A 4,661-nucleotide genomic window follows, 5' to 3' on the forward strand; every position below is an offset into this window, starting at 1 on the left:
CGGGGGTCTGCGGCGACGACCCGTCGGCGACAAGTCACCGGCCAACGGCGGCGGCCGGAGGCGGCGGCAGGGACCCCGGGAGGCGGGCGACACCAAACCCAACGCACGCGAGCACGCTCACGCGCGGACACCGCCGGCACAGAGCGGACGGGGCCAGGCACGGGAACCGGGGTCGCGCCGGGCACGCGGCGGCGACACGCCGGGAGAGCACAACGCCCCGGATCCGGGACCGGGGCGGGGGACGAAGCCACACGGCTCGAGACGGAGGAGACGATGCGGGCAAGCCTCTGGCACGGCGAGCAGGAGGGAGGCGCGGGAACCCGGGACGACATCGCGCAGGCACGCGAGGCGGCGCCCAGCGGGAGGAGACACGTCACGCCGGCTTCGGGCCCCCGGACGGCCAACTCCCGAGCGAGGGACGCACGCGGGAATCTCACCGCCACCGCCCCCGTGGCGTACCGGCGGTCCCGCTGGCAGGAGCCCTCGCCCTCGCGTCGTGAGCAAAACCGATCCGGGAAGACCCTTCAAAAGCCACCGCCGCCGCGACGACGTGCCTCCCCCACACCGGGAGAGCAGCCTCACGAGCCGAGCGCCGTCCCCCCCACCAAGAGAACACACCACACACGCCCAACTCGACCGTCCGCCGGTGGCCGGCCACCAAGGCCAAACCGGTGAGGATCGCGGAAGGCTGATGCGGGTGAGGAGGGCATGCCGGAAGCCCAATAAGAGCAGCGGGGAGGGTCATCGGGTCGGGTCACCGGGGTGAGAGGCGAGCGAGCGAGCGAGCGAGCGGCCACCCCCCCCACGGGCGGGTGGCGCAGCCGCAAACCAGCGGGGAGGTGAGACCTTTCCGGGCACAGCCGGCACGCCAGGGAAACGAACGCGGGATCTCACCACCCCCAACTCCTGGGCGGTCCCGCGCAACGCCTGGGACACCGAGCCGGCCGACCAGCGGACCGGAAACCCCCACCGCGGCAGCGGCGGGCCCCCCCAAAAGAGGCCCGAGAGGGAAAAGGCAGCTCGCACACGCCTCAAAGACCCCGCGAGCGCCCGCGGAGCCACCCGCGCCAGCAGGGCCCCACCGCACCCATCCACACCGCCGGGCACGGCACCCATCATCGACCGCCTCTTTTTCGGCCGCGTGAGCAAGGGCCCACACACACCGGGATCCTCGGCTCCGGAGGGCCAGAACCCCCCCGAGCGGCACACCACCACGGGCACGGCGGCCCCGGAACACCGCGGGGCCCGGCGCCCGGCACGGCGCCGTCGTCGCCAACGGGCGGCGGCCCACACAGACGCTCGGGAACAGCGTCGCCAGGGGCCGGAGGGGGAGGGGGACGGGACCCCCCAAAACCCCACGGCACCCCAAGCACGAGGCCGGGAAGCCACACACCACACGTCCTCGCATCGCGACCCAGCACAGGCTCCAGGCTCCGCCACTCGACACACCGCGCGCGAGGCAGGGGCGGGGACGGATCGGGAACGTCCTCCACTCACCACACCAGACGACGGCCCGGGAGAGGCCCCGCGGGACCCTCCCCCAGCTCGGAGGGGGGAGGCGCGGGCACGCAGTTACCAACGCGGGCAGCCACTAACGCTCAAAAGCGGGACAGGGAGCGGCAGGGCCGCGGGAGCCCATCGGGGGCGGGCCCCCGCCAACCCGGCAGCGAACGCCGCCTCCCGAACGAGGATCGCTAGAGAACCTCTCCTCACTCTGAGGGTGGCCCGCACCCAACCCCGACGGGAACCCCGCCGGGACCAGCACACATCAAAGGCGTCCATCCTTCCCACCACGGGTGGCAGGGAGGGGTGGGGCGGGGGGGGGTCTGCGGCAGCAGCAACACCAACCCTGGTCGGTCGGCCTTGCCGTGCGGGGCCAGAGCAAGGTCGCGCACACGGGCGGGAAAGCCCGCACAGGCCCGGCTCGCCTCCCACTGCAACATCTCAGGTCCCCCGGTGCAACAAGAGCCAGGTGACACGGCAGGGAAGACAAGCCAGGACCAGGGCCGGCAGCTCATGCGGGGAAGCCACCCGCCCGGCGCAAGAAGGGAAGAGCGCTCCTCCTCTGGGGAACCGCCTCGACCCCCCCCCCAGCAGAGACGTCAATCTCTGCGATAACTTTTTTCTCACTCGCACAAGCCCCACAAACCCAAGGACGGCCGGGACACACCACGGGCAGCAGGCTGGCACAAGGCAACGGACAACGCCGGGATCGGGAACGACACCACCACTCAGCCTCAGGCACCTGAGAGAACCGACCGGGAGCGTTCCGGGAGCACCGCAAGAGGGCAGAGCGCGAGGCGCGGCTTTTCACACCACACAGCACGGGCAAGCACGGAGCACCGACCCTCCCTCTCCGCGGAGAGAGCCGACCCCCGTGCCGATAACGAGTCACGGGAAGAGAGGAGCAAGATCAGGGGCGCCCCCCCTCCTCCAGCGTGTACAAGTCCCCGACCTCACGGCGAGGGCAGGGAGAGCGCAGCCGGACCCGGTTGCCGCACCCCTGCCTCCCCGCACACCACCGGCGCCGGCACGGTGGGACGGTGAGGGCAGGGGCCCACGGGCAGAACGAGAAGAGCGGTCCCATTCGCCATGAATGTCCGTCCCTCGCCTGGCGCAGCTTAGGCCCGGGCCCGAAGGAGATCGCAACGTCACCACATCAATCACACCGAGGGGGCGGAGAAGACAGCCACACGGCACTCGGGAGGCGGTGGGGCCCAGGAAGCTCGGCTCCCGAGAGGGCCAACAGCCTGGGATAAAAGCGTAGCCAGGACAGACAACCTTTCGTGAGTAACGAGCGAGGTAAAAGGAAAAAAAAAAAAAAAAAAAGAAAAAAAAGAAAAAAAAAACTTAAAAAAATAAAAAAATAAAAAAAGTACCACGGGCTTCAGCGTCCCTGGCGCTCGGGATTACCAGGACACCTCCACCGGGCACAGAGCCGAAAGAAGCTAGAGAGGAAAAAAAGAAAAAGAAAAAGAACCACGGACAGCGCTCGGGAGTAGCGCAGGTCAGCGGCCGACCAGGCCCGCCATCGGGAAGCGGCAGGTCGGGGGAGTTGGAGCTAGGGGCGATAGGGGGGGGGGAAAAAAAAAAAAAAAAAGCCACGGAGGTCGGACGAGCACGACGGCAGGACGGGGATGCCGCACACGCACAGGCAAGGCAAGGCAGGACTCGCCCCCCGCCTTTTCCTCCTCAAGCCGGCCACGGCGAGGGAAGCACACCGCGCGGGCCTACCTATGCACCCCAGGCAACCAACCACTCTCCTCCTCGGCGTGCCGAGGCAAGGGCCAGAATCCGGCACCGGGAGCGGGGGAGAGATCAAGGACGACGGGACTCACTCAGCCACCAACCAACCACCACCACCACCACCACCACCACCACCACACCCACGAGCCACCACAGGGGCAAGGCCTGCTCAGGGCAGCGGGAGCCCGGGGTGCGGGGGGAAGGGCAGGGGGACCCGGACCGGGAAGAGACGGGAAAGGCCCGGCACACAGCATCCGAGAGAGCCCCAAAAGACCCGCTGACAGCCACCGGGACACAGCATGCCAGCACCCTCCTGCAGGTACAAAATCCTCACGTCACCACGCCAAAACCAGCTGGTCACGCAGGGGCGACAACTCGCTGGCGACAGGGACCTCTCGGAAACCACATCGGGGACACCTGTCCCCAACACGTCCCCAACAGAGCCAGACACGGAACTCTCAGGGACAGCTGGTCGACCACATAAGGCGAAGACAGACGAAGAGAGAGGGCGGGAGCGGGGTCAGGGGACGCACCCGCCCCACTACCCCGGGTGCGCACGGGCTCACGGCACGAGCGGCACGGGGAGCCTTCCCCCGGCAGACGCGAGGCACCCACTCCGAGAGGCACCCAGCCACCACACCCACACCGCGCGGGGTCGGTGGTGAGCGCCCTGCCGCCAGCACGCACACACGCGGGACTCCCGGGCTCGGGTCCCCGACTCCCGAGGTGCCCCCTCCGCCTCGACTTTTCCCCTACGCAGGGCCCACCGGGCAAGTCCCCGCCATCGCGCACACCGCAGACGGTAGGTAGGTAGGTCCCGGCCCCGAGGCTCGCCTCGGCCGTGCCCACGGCTCCTCGCGCCGGAGAAGTCTGTCCTCCGGCCTCCGGGGCCGTGGAGAAGGCCGTGGAGGAAGGCCACACGGGGCCGGCGACCCAGGCCCTCGCGCCCGGCACGCGCCAAGCGCTCACTCGGAGGTGACTCCGACGACCATCCTATGTCGGGGAGGGGCGGGGTGTAGGTCCCGGCCCCGAGGCTCGCCTCGGCCGTGCCCACGGCTCCTCCCGCCGCAGAGGTCTGGCCTCTGGCCTCCGGGGCCATGGAGGGAGACCACACGGGGCCGGCGACCCAGGCCCTCGCGCCCGGCACGCGCCAAGCGCTCACTCGGAGGTGACTCCGACGACCATCCTATGTCGGGGAGGGGGGGGGGTGTAGGTCCCGGCCCCGAGGCTCGCCTCGGCCGTGCCCACGGCTCCTCCCGCCGCAGAGGTCTGTCCTCCGGCCTCCGGGGCCGTGGAGGGAGACCACACGGGGCCGGCGACCCAGGCCCTCGCGCCCGGCACGCGCCAAGCGCTCACTCGGAGGTGACTCCGGGGAGGGGGGGTGGTCCGAGTCCGGGCCGGGACCGGCCCCACCA

This window comes from Dipodomys merriami, unplaced genomic scaffold (genome assembly GCF_024711535.1).
Source record: "Dipodomys merriami isolate MVZ:Mamm:240054 unplaced genomic scaffold, mDipMer1.0.p SCAF_228, whole genome shotgun sequence".
Taxonomy (NCBI): domain Eukaryota; kingdom Metazoa; phylum Chordata; class Mammalia; order Rodentia; family Heteromyidae; genus Dipodomys; species Dipodomys merriami.